This window comes from Diceros bicornis, chromosome 6, assembly GCF_020826845.1.
Source record: "Diceros bicornis minor isolate mBicDic1 chromosome 6, mDicBic1.mat.cur, whole genome shotgun sequence".
NCBI lineage: Eukaryota > Metazoa > Chordata > Mammalia > Perissodactyla > Rhinocerotidae > Diceros > Diceros bicornis.
In genome coordinates, this window is record NC_080745.1 from 45,695,826 (window position 1) to 45,716,178 (window position 20,353).

The 20,353-nt window shown below is 40.2% G+C and overlaps 1 long non-coding RNA gene across 2 annotated transcripts in view; it reads right to left on the minus strand.

Annotated features, from left to right (window-relative positions):
* The window catches only part of LOC131407194 (uncharacterized), a 50,006-nt gene extending 36,521 nt beyond the window's left edge, over positions 1 to 13,485 (minus strand). For both annotated transcript variants that reach the window (XR_009220462.1, XR_009220461.1), the window contains exons 1-3: positions 13,412 to 13,485; positions 11,352 to 11,416; positions 10,814 to 10,900 (exon numbers count right to left, since the gene is read on the minus strand). This is a non-coding gene — a long non-coding RNA (uncharacterized LOC131407194). The remainder of the gene's footprint in view (positions 1 to 10,813; positions 10,901 to 11,351; positions 11,417 to 13,411) is intronic.
* Positions 13,486 to 20,353: the final 6,868 nt, after the last annotated feature.

Below are 20,353 nucleotides of genomic sequence, written 5' to 3' on the forward strand. Positions count from 1 at the left end.
AAAATTTATTGTTCCTTTGTTAAGATGCTATCTGAGGGCCAGCCCCGTGGCTTGGTGGTTAAGTGCGCAAGCTCTGCTACAGGCAGCCCGGCTTCAGATCCTGGGCGCGCACCGACACACCACTTCTCCTGCCATGCTGAGGCCGCATCCCACATACAGCAACTAGGAGGATGTGCAACTATGACATACAACTATCTACTGGGGCTTTGGGGGAAAAAAAGAAGGAGGAGGATTGGCAATAGATGTTAGCTCAGAGCCTGTCTTCCTCAGCAAAAAGAGAAGGATTAGCATGAATGTTAGCTCAGGGCTGATCTTCCTCACAAAATAAATAAATAAATAAATAAATAAATAAATAAATAAATAAATAAATAAATAAATGTTTTAAAAAAAAGATGCTATCTGAGCCCAAGGTCTAACCACATCTTTGAGTTACTCATCTCTGAGTGTTCGATGTGTGTGCATAATGCACATGTTAATAAACTTCTGTTTGTTTTTCTCTTGTTAATCTGCCTTTTATCAATCTAATTTATAGGGCCCCAGTCAGAGAAGCTAAAATGGGTAGAAGAAAAAGATTTCTTTTTCCTCCCCTAGAGTCCCAAACATTCTGTAAGTCTTCATTTTGGCACTTTGGCATCCATCATTCGGTTTAACCAATATCTACTGAGCACTGTGTACCAAGCCCAGAGCTGGTGCTGTGGGAGCAAAATCCAGATCCCTGATGCTCTGTCTTTGTGAAGAGTTGCAAGGTGGGGAACTCAGACAAGCAAATGATTTTTCCATAGAGCATTAGTTTGAGTCTGGTTGAAGATTTGACAGTGCTGTTAAAATGGGAGGATTCTGTGCCATCCAACTCCACTTAAGCCCTCAGCTAAACCATCAAATGGCCCCATTCATCCTGCAGCTGCAGGATTCTTGAGGTCATGCCAGTGGGCGCCGGGAATGCAAACGAGGGCTCAGTCTTGGCTTCTGACACCCTGTGAGCTTTGAGGAAGAACAAGTAAGTATTTGTTAGGGGAAGGCCCACAAAGGCATCACAAGAGAGGAGATTGAATGACCCATGGGATTCCTGGCCAAATGCAAAAAGCTGGTGTAATCTCTGCCACCACAGCTTGTGTCACCTCACTTGCTCACTGGCTGTGGAGGCAACTGATGACCCACTGACCAAAGCAGGGTTCCCTAAACAGAGTGAGGGTGGCGGTTCTTCAAGAATAGAGTTGGTGCTTTGTAACCCACAAGGTGAGGACTGTTGGGCCAACCCAAGTTAAGGAAACAAAGCCTCTGCAAGGCAGGGAGAGGATAAAGGCTTTTTTTGCTGGGGTCCCTGGACCATTCCTCCCCAGATGTACCCAAGAGGAAAACAGGGAAGAAAGAACACAAGTGGCAGGACAGAATTCCCTTAGAAAGCCTATAGAAAGCAGCAAAAAAATGAAACTCTTTCTAGGTCATGCTTTGTGGAACTCAGTTCTCCCAGTAACTCAGATACTATTAATTTGCTCTCGAAATTTGATCCCACTACGATTACCAGTGATACAGTTGCTTATGTTACTCAAGGGCTATGTTCAGGCATCACTTAACCAACCCCCTCTTACTCTCTGGGTATTAGCACAGTGACATATTATAGGGTGACACAGACCATGTGTATTGAGCAGGATTACTCAACCTCAGTACTATTGATATTTTGGACCACACGATTCTTTGTTGTGAGGAGCTGTCCTGTGCATTGTAGTATGTTTAGTAGCATTCTTGGCCTCTACCCACTAGATGCCAATAGCACCCCCTGGTCATGTTGCTGAAAATATCTCCAGGCATTGTGGCATGTCTCCTGGGGGTAAAATTGCCCCCAGTTGAGAACCACTGGAATAGAGGAAAGGTGAAAGAAGGTTTTGATATGAAATCTTCTAAGAAAACAAAAGAAGGATCAATAGTCTTTGTTACTTAAAATTAGCAGTTTCTATACAGGAAAGAAGCCTCAAATGACCATAGCCTTGAGTAGAATTTTAACCTTCAACATAAAATAAAAGACCTATGTAATACTAAAACAGCAAGCCACATGTATAGTCAGTCAATTCAGTCACATCAACCCAATGGTTTAAAAATTATATTCAGTAGGCATCATCTGTGCCTTGACAGTGTGCTTGATATTATGTAGGTGCAGCCCACACACTATTAGAGTGATTTGATTAAACAGTAATGATCCAAATGACCGCCTCTGGGAGAGATTTAATGGTGTTATACAGAAAGTATCATGAAGCCGCAGAATACAGAAGTTAGTTTCAGCTGGACTCTGAGATGGAAAAGACTTTGCCCATGTCCAAAAGTTTCAAAATACTTCTCTCATTGCCATAGTGCACAAAAGATAGCTCATCACATGGAGGAAACATAACTACCAAAGTGACCTCAGATATAAGAACGCAGGAGAAGAGAGAGAGATCAATGGCAACAAGCAGCCATCTTACTTAACAAACAAGTAAACAGGCTGTATTTTAAAGAGCAGAAAACAAAATCTCTACAGAAGCAGGAGATGAAGGCTTGGTCTTTTGAACAACTTGAAAATTACATAAACAAAATGTGAGAACATTCTCACTAAAATGTAAATTCTCTTAGAGCAGGAATTTTTTTTTTCTCTTTTGTTCATATTTTTATCTAGGCCTGTATCCCAATGCCTAGAATGATGCCTGGTGCTGGTGGGTGCTCAATAGATATTTGTTTAAATGAATTCAGCAATTATTAATAAGCTAACTGAAATAAGAAACAGAAATCCCAGTGCTCTGTAGACTCTGTGGAATCCACAGAGAAGATCTAGACAGTACTAGCATTAAGATTATTCCCTCAAAATGCTCAAAGACCAGTGTGGATACTTCCAAATAACTCAGGAGATAGCTTGAAGGGGTTCCCAATGACTGAATTTGAATAAATGGAGAAAAATTGAGGATTTGGGATTATAATACATTGAATAAAAATTAATCCACGAGTCCATACTCATGATTTAATGATGGTGATACTAAAGAAGGAAAAAAGAGCTAGAGGGAGAGTGGCAAGGTGTGAAGAAAACTGCTTTTCTGTGTAGAAGCATTACAGGTAATAAATATAAAAGGAAAGATTGAATTAGAAAAGTCTCCGTTTTCAAACATCAGTGTAAACACTGATTCAGACACAGATCACCAATGTTTCTAAAGCCATTGGGTGAAAGTTTGTTGGGAATCAGAATATTCAGACAGTCTCAAACATCACCTCACAGATTACTTATTTACAACAAGGGAGAAAGGTAACTTTACAATGGAGAGGTCTGGTGGATTTAAACCTAACCAAATGATCAAACTTAGCACCACTAATAATGGCAGTTGATGCTTGCTATCATTCAGTAGGAAATAAACAATGTCACTATATTAGTTATCTAATGTTGCACAATAAATACCCCAAGAACTTGATGGCTTAAAACAACAATAACCATTTATTATTTCTTATATTTCTGATGGAAGGAATTTAGGAAGGGTTTGTCTAGGAAGTTCTAGCTTGGGGTCTCTCATGAGGCTGCAATCAGATGTCAGCTGGGACTACAGTCATCTGAAGGCTTGACTGGGGAGGGATTATCAGTTTCCAAAATGCCACCTGTCTGGCCAGTTGGTGTTGGAAAGTTAGTTCTTCTCCACAGGGCTGCTTGAGTGTTCTTATGGCATCACAGCCAGCTTCTCATAGAGCTAGTGAACCGAGAGCTCAAAGCAGAAGCCGCAATGCCTGTATAACCTAGATTTGGAAATCACACATCATCACATTCGCAGTATTCTATTGGTCACACAGGCCAGACCTGATTTAATGTGGGTCGGAGTACACAAAGGCGTGGCCACCAGAAGGTGAGGATCATTGGGAGCTATTTAGAGGCTAGGTTTCACAATCATTCATTTTGTGTTTTTTACAAAAAAGATTTAAACTCAGCCTAATCAGGAGGAAATAATCAACAAATGCAAAGTGAGGGACATGCTACAAGATAATTTTCTCAAACTTTAAAAAAAACTCATAAAAGATATTTTTAAAAGGCAGGATTGTTCTCAATTAAAGGACACCAAAGAGAAAGGACAAGTAAATGTAATGTGTGATCCTTGATTTGATCCTGGAATTAAAAAAAAAAAAAGCCAGAATGGACATTTGGGAGACAACTGGAATAATTTGAATATAGACTGTAGGGCTGGCCCCGTGGCTTAGTGGTTAAGTGCGTGCGCTCCGCTACTGGCGGCCCGGGTTCGGATCCCGGGCGCGCACCGACGCACCGCTTCTCCGGCCATGCTGAGGCCGCGTCCCACGTACTGCAACTAGAAAGATGTGCAGCTATGACATACAACTATCTACTGGGGCTTTGGGGGAAAAAATAAATAAATAAAATTAAAATATATATATATATGAATATAGACTGTATATTAGGCAATATCATTGTATCAGTATGTCCACAAAACTTTGTACAAGAATGTTCATAGTTGCCAAAAACTAGAAACAGCCACGATGAGATGGATAAGAAACTGAACTATATTTAGATAATATAACACTAATCAACAATAAAAAGGAATGAACTACTGATACACCATACAACATGAATGAATCTCAGAAATATTAATATGAGAAAATAAGCTAAACTAAAATATGCATACTAGATGACTCCATTTATATGAAGTTCTAGAAGAAGCAAAATGAATCTATGATGATAGAAATCAGATTAGTGGTTGCGTCTAGTGGTGAAGAGGATTGGTGCAGTGCTGACCTGGTGGCGTAGTGGTTAAGTGCGCGCGCTCCGCTTCAGCGGCCTGAGGGTTCCCAGGTTCGGATCCCGGGTGCACACTGATGCACCACTTGTCAAGCCATGCTGTGGCCGCGTCCCATATAAAGTAGAGGAAGATGGGCACGGATGTTAGCCCAGGGCCAAGTTTCCTTGGCAAAAGGAGGAGGATTGGCATTGGATGTTAGCTCAGGGCTGATCTTCCTCACAAAAAAAGAAAAAAAAGAGGGTTGGTGGGAAGAGGCATAAGGGAATCTTCTAGGGTTGTAGAAATGCCCTTTATCTGGATAGAGTCATGTCTTGATAGGGGCATGGATTATATCTATTTGTCAAAACCAATTAACTGTACACTTACCTGTGTATTTCTCTGTATATAAATTATCACAATAAAATTTATTTAAAAATTATATCAGTGTTAAATTCTGTGGATATAATAATGATACTGTGGCTGGAAGAAATACCCTGAAGTATTTGTGGGTGAAGCATCATGATGTCTGCAACTTATTTTCAAGGGGAAAATATAAAGAGAGATCAAGCAAATGTGGCAAAATTTAACAACTGGTAAGTCGGGGTGAAAGATAGACAGTAATGTGTTGTACTTTTTATACACTTTTCTGTAGGTCTGAAAATTTTCAAAGTAAACAGTTGGAGTAAAAATAAATTAAAATAATAAAAAACTATTCCCTTAGCCATCATTTCCTCAATAAGAGGAATGGGAAACTGAAATCAACTACCACTGCGCATTCTCTCTATTTTATCATATGTAGGAATGTCCGTCCCTCTATATAGTTCTTCTTATGGTATGTGTTTAGCTATTCAACTCATCCTTTTGATAGGGCAAAAAATTTTAAAAATCATGACCTCAGAAGAACCCTGGTCAAAGGTAGTAGGAGATATGGGATGCCTCCCAGCAACTTGCCGGGCCACTACCTGAACTTAACCAGATCTCTTCTAACATTTACTGGACATACATAGTGCTCCCATTTACCTAAACTTTTAATATTTTTCAAATCCTTTCATCTGAATGAACATGCCTGTTTCCCAAGGCTTCTTAACAGACTGAGTTGACAGTACAAATGATGTTCCAAATGATCAACACTTGACCTAATTTATATTCCAAGATTGTCAAGCATAAACTGGGTCTGGAAGGAGGCAAACATGATTAGTTGATGGAGCTCTTGCCATAAATGTCATAGGTGAGAAAGGGCAGGTGCATGGCCTGTGCTCCTCGGATGGCATGCTGTAGAGGGTAAAGGCAGAGTGGCTTTAATTCACTATGTAAATTATACCATCTGTCAGGATGTCAGAGCGGTAAGAAAACAGAGCTGTGACCTTATAGGGTAAGTGTGTGAAAAGAAAAGGATATGCCAGGTTCAAGAGAGATTTATTACTAAGATTTGTTTCAGAAGAAATGCGTTCAGAAAATGAAGCCACCAAATTTTGATACTCTTGGCTCGAAAAACAATGGGAAAAAAACACTTTTGTGTTGCACGGTGCACATGGCAGGTGAAAAAGTGGGGATACTAGATGAAGTTTCTGTCAAGGAATTAGCAAGATAGTCAAGGAGGCCACAGGAAAGTTTTGAGGCACCAGACAAACATCTTCTGGAAAAATACAATAAGGACAACCCACGTGGTTGCCTGATAATGAGAAAAAGTTTGTTCTTTCCTGAACCACCTCTGCTTCTGGGTTAGAAGCAGCAGTGGGAAGAGGCAATCTCTGTAACATATTAAGGATGGTGTAAAATTGTGTATCTCCGTGAAGATGGTGATTCTTTTGGTCAAAAAACCTAGAGGTACAGCTGATTCAATGCTCAGGTCGAGCAAGGAGTCACCAGAGCATGGATCTTAAGAATACTTAGCAGTTCTCCATACCTGGCTTCAGATTCCTACCATGGCATGACTCCTAGGGGCTACTAACAATGCGTTGAAGTTACAAAGTGCTTTAAGTTTATCAAGCACTTTTGCATATCTCTCCACATTTGGAACTCACCGCTCTGTAAGGTATGGACAGTGGGGATTTTAATCTGTCTTTTGTAGATGAGGACATTGAAGCTCAAAGGCATTGAATCTTACCCAAGGTCATATACCTAAGACTCAAGTTCTATCTTCCAATTCCTCTTTCCATTATGCTCCAGACAGATAGGCAAGGCATAATGGCTAGGTGGGGAAGGATGGCTCTAGGAGTGCCTTTTAGACCCCCTCAGCTTGATGATTTGGATAGGTTGAACAGATTACATAGCTAGAGACTTGCTGGGCAAAAGACATCTATCCTTGAAGGACAAAATTAAAAAGACGTGTTTCATGTGGAAGCAACTATTTGTTTTTGGCCAAAAGAAGGCGATCAGGCATGGGCGGGGAATTCCAGCAGGCATATAAGGTCCAGGATTGTGTGTGTATGAAGCAAATGGACAAAGAGAACAGATCCTAGACCATGGACTATCTTAGAGAAAGGACTATATCTAACAGGTCACACCAAAGGCTCAGTGTTCATTATGTCATTTAGTCAAGGGTAATCTGAGGATTGCATTTTACTGTTTCTTCTCAGGGGTTTCCATTTCAGCAAGCTAAGGAGTTCCTGGGCATGCAAATAAACTTCTTTCTTTAGTCACCTTGCTTCTCCTGCTTGCTTTAATATGCTGTGTGGAGGAAATTGGACCTCACTGGAATTAGAAGTGGATTCAAGGCACAGCCCTAGCAGGTCTGTGTCACAACTCCTGTGTGACCTTCAGCCTCTCCGGATTTGCTTCCATTACCTGGAAACTGAGGGAGAATTCTTAAAATAAGTCCCTCCTAGCTCTAACGTTCTGTCAGCCTCGGTGGAACAAGACATAGAAATTGGCTCTCGTTGGCCCCTCCTGCATCCAACCTTTCAAAGTCATCTAATCATATACATGTGCCCCCATCTTGTCCAGCCAGGGGTGCCTGGACATATGCAGGGAAAACTCCACTGACTGGATGCTCACAGTTCTGTTGGCAAAGTGCTTCAATCTCCGTTTCTATTTTTTAAGAAGCTGCCCAGTGCTGCTTCTTTCCCTTCTCTTTAGCATCCCAGTGACAATAACTGCTATGAAGTTCATAATTCTTCAGATAGTCTGTGAAGCCCTTTAGGCTCCTTTCTAGAATCTTATTTTGGACCTCTTGAAGACCATGACCTGGCATCAATAACATAGGATATATCAGAGCTTATTTTTTCTACGACTACTTTATGTATTGGTTTGCTAACAAGGTCATTTTTTGTATAAATTAGAGTGGATACAATTGTATTTCTTGAGTGAAGAACAGAGAGTGGTGTTTAATTAATGCTCTGAGAATTGTACATAACTTCAGGGAGGTCACAGTTATGTGTAATGCATGGGAAGGTCATCCCTCATGTCTCCTCCAGCGGGAAAACAGTCTTTTAACTGATCGTACCATCTATGATTGTCTCTAAAGGTGAGGATTTCAGACCAGGAAGGAGAGAAAAGTGGTATGTGGAGTGGGGGACATTTTGACCCACCAGTGGGTCAAGCTGACCCTAAGCACTGTGGTTCTAGGAAAATAGGTTCTATTTGAAGCAATGTGGCCAGGTTACTGACACGTCCTTATTTTTATCATCTCTAGTATATTTTTCTGCCTAGGAGTAGAGGCATGGCTGAGTTGATAAAATAAGTAGCCTCATGAGTTTTATGTGTGAGTATATACAAAACTATAATAATACGATTATACCTGGAATATAAATATTTATGAATACTAATAAAACTGTCTATAACTCCTGCCTCACATCCCCAAATAGATCCTCATTATATTTATAGTAAACTACAGTTAGCCATATGGTTAGATCAAGGAAGGAGAAGGTTAAAAATAAATGTCTGGTCATTGTATTCTGCCAAACTGCAGCTAGGCCCTGAAAATAAATAGTTCTTGAGTTTTTTGCTGCATGGTCTAAGAATGTCACTATAAGCTAAATGAGAAATTTCCAGTAGCGCCAAAGCATCTGTGATTTCTTACACACAGAATTGCATTATATTAATGTGCTTAGCTCCCCATAAAGGCAGTGAAAAAAAGAGTTATTGACTTTGGATTTTGAGTGCTTTAAAGCAAACGTCTAGGTACACAATAGTCACTCTTCTGGGCATTTAAAACAGAACTGGGGGAGGGGGCAGTGTATGTACTAGTCATTTGAGTTCATAGATATAATTTTGTCTACCTTCAACTTCGTGGGCATCCAAGACTCACAGCAGACCACAAACCTAACCTTGCCTTTAAAATTAAGTGATGGCCTGTCTTCAGCCTGTAATTCTTTAAAATCTAATACCTGTCTTGGTTTTATGGCCAGAAAATCCATAATGACATGTTGTTTGTTCTCTCTACTGCAGAGAAACCCTTCGGGAGCTGATTCACAATGTCATTTGCTAAGCAGCCATGTTATTAAAGAGCTGAGATTTTCAGAGAAAAACAATTGCTTAATTGATACAGAGTCATGATGAGTGAGAGGCTGGTAGACAAATGAGGGGTGGCACAGGGCTCTTCAGCCAAACTCTGTGGTTGCATGGTATTATAAATTCTTGCAGTGAAAGTGGCAATCCTGGTGTCTGGTACACAGGAGCTGTGATTAGTGTTAAGGAGAATAAAGCCAATGGTACAAAGACGTGATAGAGGTTGTTGCATCACTTTGACAGGCTAGTTGCTGCCATATTGGGTCCTGGCCAGCAAGGAATAGATTAATTAATCTCAGAAATGCAATGAATATTCTTTTGATCTAAACTAATCCAAGCCAATTTTGATTCTCAGATTTCCATGCTCCTCTCCTCCACTTCCCAGCCAAAATGAGCCTATTCTCTTTTTTACTATTGAACCAAGCTTCTTCGCCCACCAAGATGCCAGCCAACTACTCTGATAAAATTGCCATTGCCAATGGCATCATGGGGACATGAAGAATTCTGTGAAACCACTTTTCTCCTTTTCATGGCCTACAAGGCCCCATGGGATCCAGTCTCCTCCTCACCTCATACCACTCTCTGCTTGGTTCTATGCCACAGTCATTCTGACTTCTTTTAGTTCCTGGAATGGTCCTCACCCTCTCTTGCCTATGAATCTTTGCACATGCTCTTCTGCCTGGCCCACTTCTTTCCCCAACTAATTTCCTGTTTGTTACACCAAACTTCACTCATTCTCAAATATCCAGTACTTCTGTAAGGAAGTTATTCTTGACACCCCTCTCCCTCACACTCGTGTTACATGGTCTACTTGTGTACTTCTCTGTAGACTCTCACTGCAATGACAATTGTTTGATGGCACACTTATCCCTCTGGAGGATGATCTTTCTGAGTACTGGGATTGTATCTTTTTTGTTTATCTCTGTATCCTTAGCACTTAGCCCAGGACTCGGAACATAGTGGACTTGACAAATAGTTTTTGAATTAATAAATGAGAGTGAGTGAGAGAAGAAATGCATGGTTTGCTCCCATGGATATATTGCCTCTCAAAGCATAGTTTGAAAGGATATCAATTGGGCAGGTGTGGAGTCCTCATCAGGTTCAGTAGAAACAGGGAATCTTTGCCTAGGGGGTCCATGAATCTGCTAGTCAAGAACAACATTTTTTTGATAGTCATTATACTGCACCACCTTGATAAACTTCATCCCATTGGGACTACTCGTTATCACGTCATGGTATCGATTTCAGATTACAATGCAAGTCTGCCATCTACTGGTGATATGGAGTAGTACTGTGAAACCTATGACAAGACATTTCATTTTCTCCGGAATCTTCTGGATGTGAAAGCTAGGAGGGGCTTAGATTCTAACACACCTAACCATTTCATTTTACCAAAGGGGAAGCCATTTCCCATAAAAAGTCTATGATCACCCAAGACCAAACAGCTACTCAGTGGAAGGGCTCGAACTCTAATCTAGGCTTCCTAACAAAATCAGAGTCTTTTTTGTTCTTATTCTTAATTGTAAATAAGGATGGTGACAGAAGCACATATGGTCAACAATGCTGACCTTTTCCAAAAGGAAGTGGAACAATTGAGACTTGTTCCACTTTACATGCCAGGAATCTCTTACCCCCTTGTGTAAAGCTCCTCACATTCCAGAAAGCAGAGGATCTGATTTTCTGTTTTCTGTCCAAGGATTTCCTGGATCTGAAGACAGCTGTATGGAATCATGTGGAAAAGACTAGACTTACAAAACTTGGAATTTCACACCAAAAAGTTAGGCAAAGATATGGTACAGGATGTGTATTGCAAGCCATCAGCAAGACTTGGAGGGATTAGAAACACTCCAGAAGTTTGTGTTCCAAGAAGCCATGAGCTTTAATGGAAAAACTGACAAACCATAACTGAAAAAGCTAGGAACTGCCATCCTAATAAGAATAGACAGAAGTGGCGTAAAACCTTCCAGAAACGCCTCCTCTGTGAACTCGACAGAATTGGCTACAGAAGCACTAAATTTTCCAATATATACATACTTTTGTTTTTTAGCTCCCCCATGGGACTGGGTTTAACTATAGTCATCTTTTTATTAAAGTGTGGTTTGCATGAAAACATGCCTTTTAACATTCCTGGGATCAATGAAGAGTCAAAACAACCAAACATCTCACTACCTGCCAGGAAGAGTTTTGTCTTTTCCTAATGATTCTCAGAACTGGGTACTTCAGAGACTGGGCATCTGAAATGAAGGAAAAAAGATGTGGCTGTCAGGAAGTTCTCACTGGGTACTTTAAAAAAATTTCCTTAGAACTCTTTGGCTCTGAATGTACTTTTTAAAATATTCTTTACTCAAGATAGTACCACTAGCTAATGAACATGTTCTGGCTGATCATTTTGTTCTATAAGTTGGAAAAGTAACACCTTTACTTCATACTCTGGGACAAACCTGGTAAGGAAAATAGTACAGTGTCCCAAATGGGTTAAGGATCAACTGAGGTCCTATTTTAGTCCCTTCAGGGTTGGGACAGAAAAAAAAAAAAATCTTTCCCTTGAAAAAAAGGGGGGGAAATGTCAATATTCGTTCAATTAATCCTTTCTCATGATCATCTCTCCTCCAGTCTCAACCACTAGTGTGGGGAGTGATGCTCACCATCGCCCCATCCCCAGACGTGATCTGGAATGTCCTTAGCTTGAACCTGAATCCCTATGTACCCTTTCCATCTCAATACAGTGCTCATTACCGAGGGCAATTCTGATGGCAGAATTATAGAACACTGTGTTGAGGTACGAGTGACCTTTGCTTCTCAGAGAAGGAAAGAATAAGAATTTTTACCCAGAATTTCAGTTTGTGGGTTATATGAGGACCAGAAGGTCCAAATGAGAACTAGGTGAAGGTTCTTGTGATTTGGCCATTGCCACCACCCCCTTTTCCCTCCTAGGGGTGAACTGAGAGTTGTTGGAATCTCTGGACTCTAAATTATGCTCAGATGTCCCTGACAGGCTAGAGATACGGCTTGATGCAAGTGACAGTTCTCCCCTTGCAAGACCCATGAGGGATGTAAGAGCACTCGGCCCCTCCACCTTCCCTTCCCTGATTGACATTAAGGAGACGTGGGCAACTAGATCCCTGGTGTTCCCTTTCTAGCCCTCCCATCATTCCACACCTGCCAACATATTTCCTTTTATTTCCACCTACTTCTACTATTAGCTACATTTACTCCAAATTCATTTTCATCTCTTCCCTGACTCACCCTGTTATTTCATAGTCATCAATCAAGATCAAACAGTCCAAAATAGCCTTGCAGACTTGCCTGGAGGCACCAGGCTCAAAAAAATTAACTGCCTTAATCCCCCTTCCTGGCCCTGCAAGTAGGGTATGATGGTAGTGGGATTTTCATACTGAAAATAACATAAACACTACGCTTTTGAGAATTTTCACATTTACCCCCAAATTTTGCCTGACTTAATTTAGGCTTCCTTAAATGATTTCAAAATAAATTCTTATCATGAGTTCATTCATATGGACAATCTGATACAGTTATTTCAACAAAAATAGTCAGCATATAACAGTGTTTAAAAATGTGGGCTCTGGTCTTAGACTGCCTGGGTTCATGATTGCTGCCTCTGAGCTGGGAGACCCGTGCAAGTTACTTAACCCCTCTAAAACCTAGCTTCTTCATTTATAAAATGCAGATAATAATAGAACTTGCCTCTGGAGAGGAGGAGAGAAGTCAAGATAGCAGTGTAGGCAGACTCTGAACTCACCTCCCCCCACGGACACAGCCAATTTACAACTGCTCTTGGAAAAATTACCCCTGAGAAAGAACTGAAAACTGAATAAGAGGAACCCCTGCAAGAAACAACAATCCTAATTGAGGTGAAAGAGGCAGAAACTCCCTTCTGGAGAGAAAAAAACACCACCTTCACAAGCCACAATGCTTCACTGCTGCCTGGGAGCAACCCAAAGGTACGCAGTGTTCCCTGGAGAGGATCTGAGTGGGGGACCTGAGCCGGGGAACGTGCCCGCTATACACATTTTCTGGACCCAGCACAACCTAGATGAGTGGCATAATAACTGACTTTGCTGTCTACTAATAACATTGGGGAATACCCCCAGAAAAGCTGGTTCACAAAGAAATTAAAGCCAGCCCACACACAAATTCACCTTTTTCACAAAGCAACCTAAAATCACCAGAAAGAAACATGTACAATCCTTTGACGAAAAGAGACTCACCTGATAGGCTCTGAGTGCATCTCAGTGAGAGGTGAGACCTCTCTAGGGACTGGGACATTGGCGGCGGCCATTGTTGTGACCCAGTCTGGGCATGCTGACACAGATGCCAGCAAACACCATTGGAGTTCTCCCCCTGGCCTGCTAGCCCAGGGTCTGCCCCACCCACTAGAGCACCGATTTAATCCAGCTCAGCCAGGGCAGACAGCCTACTGGCCCCACCCAACAACAAGCCCTTGGGCAACTTGTGGGTCTGCTAAGTAAACTGCTTGGATTCTCTGCAACCTGGCCAGTGGGTCCACCTCTGTGGGGCAGGGCATGTGCAAGGAGTGGGTGGAGAGTGTGGGGGCTCCTGCCTTGGAGAGACTGGGTCCACTTCAGGAGGTTGGGGCATGTGCACAGGGCAGAACAATGTTGACTGTGTGTGGACCAGTGGGTGGTGGGGCTTGTCAGCTGCAGAAGACTTGTGCTTCTCAAAAAGCCACATAGAGGTTTGGCCCCACCTTCCAAAGCCTGAAACAATTGGGTGCTCCTGTGCCTGAGGCCAGCCATACCCAGCTGCAATCCTCAGAGAGTTGACAAGAGACTTAAAGGCTGGAGGCTTATAGCCATTATAAGCCCCTGAGCCTAACAACCAGCCATGTTGGGGGCCTAGTCACTTAATAGAAATACTGCAATAGGAATGTGCTATTGGACATTGCAGCTAACTGTGCCAGGGCTCCCCACACCTGATAAAGAGACTGAAGGGCCCACAACAACTGCAAGCAGCTGAGCATTACAACAGCTGGTGAGGGGGACAGCTCATCCTCCCTAGGCAGCTATGGGAAGAGCAACCCCACCACAACAGAAGGACATATGTAGCCCCCACAGGGGTCACTCCTGGAACGTTCGGAACTGGTGACAAGAGGAAAGCACACTGCGAGACCTCCTAAGGCATCACTTATATAAGGTCATCTCTCCAAGACCAGGAGATATAGCTGACCTATGTAATACATAGACACAAGCACAGGGAAAGAGGCAAAATGAGGAGGCAAAGGAATACGTTCCAAGCAAAGGAACAGGATGCAACCCCAGAAAAGGAACTAAATGAAACAGAAATGAGCAACCTATCTGACAGAGAGTTCAAACAAAGAGTGTTAAGGGTGCTCACTGATCTTGGGAGAAGAATGGATGAACTCAGTGAGAATGTCAACAGAGAAATGGAAGATATAAAAAAGAACCAATCAGAAATGAAGAATACAATACTGGAAATGAAAAATTCACTAGAGGGACTCAAAAGCAGAGTAGAGGATACGGAAGAACAGATTAGTGAGCTGGATGAAAGACTAGAAGAAATCACCCAAGCTGAACAGAAAAAAGAAAAAAGAATTAAAAAGAGTGAGGACAGTCTAAGGGACCTCTGGGACAACATCAAGCTCACTAACATCCGTGTGATATGTGTCCCAGAAGGAGAAGAGTGAGACAAAGGGGCAGAGAATCTATTTCAAGAAATAATAGATGAAAACTTCCCTAACCTAAGGAAGGAAACAGACATCCAGGTACAGGAAGCAAAGAGAGCACCAAACAAGATAAACCCAAAGAGGCCCACACCAAGACACATCATAATTAAAATGTCCAGAGTTAAAAATAGAGAGAATCCTAAAAGCCGCAAGAGAAAGACAATTATATACAAAGGAAACCCCATAAGGCTATCAGCTGACTTCTCAGCAGAAACCTTACAGGCTAGAACAGAGTGGCAGGATATATTTAAAGTACTAAAAGGAAAAAGCCTATAGCCAAGAATACTCTACCCGGCAAGGTTATCATTCAAAATGGAAGGAGAGATAAAAAGTTTTGCAGACAAGCAAAAATTAAAGGAGTTTGTCACCAAGAAACCAGTACTACAAGAAATGCTACAGGGGCTTATTTAAGGGGGAAAGAGAAGACCACAAATAGGAAAAATTATCTATTTCCATGATAAGAGGGTAATGGATACAAACGCACAAAAAAGAGGTTAGATATGATATCAAAAACATAAAATGTGGGAGGAGGGGAGTTAAAGAGTAGAGCTTTCAAACAGAGGTCAAACTAAAGAGACCATCAACTTAATATAGATTGCTATATACGTAGGTTACTGTATGTGAACTCCATGGTAATCACAAACCAGAAACCTATAAGAAAAACACAGAAAACTAAGAGAAAGGAACCCAAACATAATACTAAAGAAAGCCATCAAACCACAAGGGAAGGGAGCAAGAGAAGAAGAAAGGAACAGAGAAGAACTACTAAAACCCCGATAAAAAAAAGTTAAAAAATGGCAGTAAGTACATACTTATCAATAGCTACTTGAAATGTCAATGGACTAAATTCTCCAATTAAAAAGCATAGGGTGGCTGATTGGATAAAAAAACAAGGCCCATATATATGCTGCATACAAGAGACACACTTCAGACCTAAGGACACTCACAAACTGCAAGTGAAGGAATGAAAAAAGATACTCCATGCAAATGGCAATGAAAAGAAAGCTAGGGTAGCAATAATCATATCAGACAAAATAGACTTTAAAACAAAAACTGTAACAAGAGACAAAGAAGGGCATTACATAATGATCAAGGGAACAATCCAACAAGAGGATATAACACTTGTAAATATCTATACACCAACGTAGGAGCACCTAAATATATAAAGCAATTATTAACAGACATAAAAGGAGAAATAGCAACACAATAATAGTAGGGGACTTTAACATTCCATTTACACCAACAGATAGATCATCCAAACAGAAGGTCAATAAGGAAACAGTGGCCTTAAATGACACAGTAGAACAGATGGACCTAGTAGATATATACAGAACATTCCATCCAAAAACCGAAGAATACACATTCTTTTCAAATACTCATGGAACATTCCCCAGGATTGGTCACATATTAGGCCACAAAACAAGTCTCCATAAATTTAAGAAGAATGGAGTAATACCAAGCATCTTTTCTGACTACAATGGTATGAAACTAGAAATCAACTATAGGAAGAAAATCAGAAAAGCCACAAATATGTGGAGATTAAACAAAATGCTACTGAACAATGGTTGGGTCAATGAAGAAATCGAAGGAGAAATCAAAAAATACCTGGAGACAAATGAAAATGAAAATATGACATGCCACAATTTATGGGATACAGCGAAAGCAGTTCTAAGAGGGAAGTTTATAGCAATACAGGCCTATCTCAACAAACAAGAAAAATCTCAAATAAATCTAACAGTCCACCTAAAAGAACTGGAAAAAGAAGAACAAACAAAGCCAAAATCAGTAGAAGAAGGGAAATAATAAAAATCAGAGCAGAAATAAATGAAATAGAGACTGAAAAAAAATAGAAAAAATCAATAAAACTAAGAGCTGGTTCTTTGAAAAGATAAACAAAATTGACCAGCATTTAGCTAGACTCACCAAGAAAAAAGAGAGAAGGCTTAAATAAGTAAAATCAGAAATGAAAGAAGAGAAATTACAACAGACATCTCAGAAATATAAAAGATTGTAAAATAATACTATGAAAAGCTATATGCCAACAAATTGGACAATCTAGAAGAAATGGATAAATTCTTAGAATCATACAACCTTCCAAAACTGAATCAAGAAGAAATAGAAAATTTAAATAGACCAATCATCAGTAAGGAGATGGAAGCAGTAATCAAAAAACCTCCCCAAAAATAGAAGTCCAGGACCAGACAGCTTCCCTGGTGAATTCTACCAAACATTCAAAGAAGTCTTAATACCTATCCTTCTCAACCTTTCCAAAAAATTGAAGAGGAAGGGAAGCTCCCTAACTCATTTTACAAAGCCAACATTACCCTGATACCAAAACCAGACAAGGACAACACAAAAAAAGAAAATTACAGGCCAACATCACTGATGAATATCAATGCAAAAATCTTCAACAAAATACTAGCAAATCGCATACAACAATACATTAAAAAGATTATACACTATGATCAGGTGGGATTTATTCCAAGGAAGCAGAGATGGTTCAACATTCGCAAATCAATCAACGTGATACATCACATTAGTAAAACGAAGAATAAAAATCACATGATCGTCTCAATAGATGCAGAGAAAGCATTTGACAAGATACAGCATCCATTTATGATAAAAACTCTGAATAAAATGGGTATAGAAGGAAAGTACCTCAACATAATAAAGGCCACATATGACAAGCCCACAGCTAATATCATCCTCAATGGGGAAAAACTGAAAGCTTTCCCTCTAAGAACAGGAACCAGACAAAAATGCCCACTCTCACCACTCCTATTTAACATAGTACTGGAGGTCCTAGTCAGAGCAATCAGGCGAGAAAAAGAAATAAAAGGGATCCAAATTGGAAAGGAAGAAGGGAAACTGTCACTATTTGCAAATGACATGATTTTATATATAGAAAACTCTAAAGAATCCACCAAAAAACTTGTAGAAGTAATAAATGAATACGGTAAAGTTGCAGGATACAAAATCAACATACAAAAATCAGTTGCATTTCTATACACTAACAACGAAGTAGCAGAAAGAGAAATTAAGAATACAATCCCATTTACAATTGCAACAAAAAGAATAAAATACCTAGGAATAAACTTAACCAAAGAGGTGAAAGATCTGTACGCTGAAAACTATAAAACACTGTTGAAAGAAATTGAGGAAGACACAAAGAAATGGAAAGATATTCCGTGCTCTTGGATTGGAAGAATTAACATAATTAAGATGTCCATGCTTCCTAAGGCAATCTATAGATTCAATGCAATCCCTTTCAAAGTTCCAACAATAGTTTTCACAGAAATAGAACAAAGAATCCTAAAATTTATATGGAACAACAAAAGACCCCGAATAGCAAAAGGAACCCTGAGAAAAGAGAACAAAGCTGGAGGTGTAACACTCTGTGATTTCAAAATATACTACAAACCTATAGTAACCAAAACAACATGGTACTGGCACAAAAACAGACACACAGATCAATGGAATAGAATTGAAAGCCCAGAAATAAACCCTCACATCTATGGATAGCTAATTTTCGACTAAGGAGCCAAGAACATACAATGGAGAAAGGAAAGTCTCTTCAACAAATGGTGTTGGGAAAACTGGACAGCCACATGCAAAAGAATGAAAGTAGACCATTATCTTACACCATACACAAATATTAACTCAAAATGGATTAAAGACTTGAATGTAAGACCTGAAACCATGAAACTTCTAGAAGAAAAACATAGGCAGTATGCTCTTCAGCATCAGTCTTAGCAACATATTTTCAAGCACCATGTCTGACTGGGCAAGAGAAACAATAGAAAAAATAAACAAGTGGTACTACATCAAACTAAAAAGCTTCTGCACACCAAAGGAAACCATCAACAAAATGAAAAGACAACCTAACAATTGGGAGAAGATATTTGCAAACCATATATTGGATAAAGGGTTAATCTCCAAAATATATAAAGAACACATACATCTCAACAAAAAGAAACTAACAACCCAATTAAAAAATGGGCAAAAGACTTGAACAGACATTTCTCCAAAGAAGGTATACAGTTGGCGCCGGCCCCATGGCTTAGCAGTTAAGTGCGCGCACTCCACTGCTGACGGCCCACGTTCGGATCCCAGGCGCGCACCGATGCACCGCTTCTCCGGCCATGCTGAGGCCGCGTCCCACATACAGCAACTAGAAGGATGTGCAACTATGACGTACAACTGTCTACTGGGGCTTTGGGGGAAAATAAAAAAAGGAGGAGGATTGGCAATAGATGTTAGCTCAGAGCCGGTCTTCCTCAGCAAAAAGAGGAGGATTAGCATGGATGTTAGCTCAGGGTTGATCTTCCTCACCAAAAAAAAAAAAAAAAAAAGAAGATATACAGTTGGCCAATAGGCACATGAAAAGATGTTCAACATCATTAACTATCAGGGAAATGCAAATCAAAACTACAATGAGATATCACCTCACGCCTGTCAGAATGGCTATAATTAACAAGACAGGGAACAACAAGTGTTGGAGAGGATGTGGAGACAAGGGAATTCTCATACACTGCTGGTGGGAGTGCAAACTGGTGCAGCCACTATGGAAAGAGTATGGAAATTCCTCAGAAAATTAAGGCTAGAACTACCATATGATCCAGCTATTCCACTGCTGGGTATTTATCCAAAGAACATGAAAACACCAATGCATAAAAATACATGCACCCCTGTGTTCATTGCAGCATTATTCACAATAGCCAAGGCTTGGAAGCAACCTAAGTGCCCATCAAGGGACGAATGGATGAAGATGTGGTATTATACACAATGGAATACTACTCAGCCGTAAGAAACGATGAAATCCAGCCATTTGTGACAACATGGGTGGACATAGAGGGTATTATGTTAAGTGAAATAAGTAAGAGGGAGAAGGTCAAATACCATATGATCTCACTCATAGGTAGTAGATATAAACAACAACAAACAAACACATAGAGACAGAGATTGGATTGGTGGTTATCAGAGGGGAAGACGGAAGGGAAGAGGGCAAAAGGGATGATTAGACACATGTGTGTGGTGATGGGTTGTAATTAGTATTTGAGTGGTGAACATGAGAACATGATGTAATCTATGCAGAAATAGAAGTATAATGATGTACACCTGAAATTTATACAATGTTATCGCAATAAAAAAATAAATTAAAAAAAAAAAAGAAAATTTCTGGACAAGATGCCGCTAAGGTACCTTCAACTCTGATACATTACAAAAAAAAAAAAAAAAGTAGTACGTGCCTATATGACTTAGGATTAAATGAAATAATGCACAAAATGCACCTTGCATAGTATCGTGTGCATTGTAAAGTGTATTTTTTTAAATATACAAAACCTTCATTTTTATGGCAGGCATTTCAACATACACTATCTCATTTAATCTTGGTAACCGTGTGATGTAGATATTTGGTGCCCATTTTGTAGAATGCTGGCTCTCT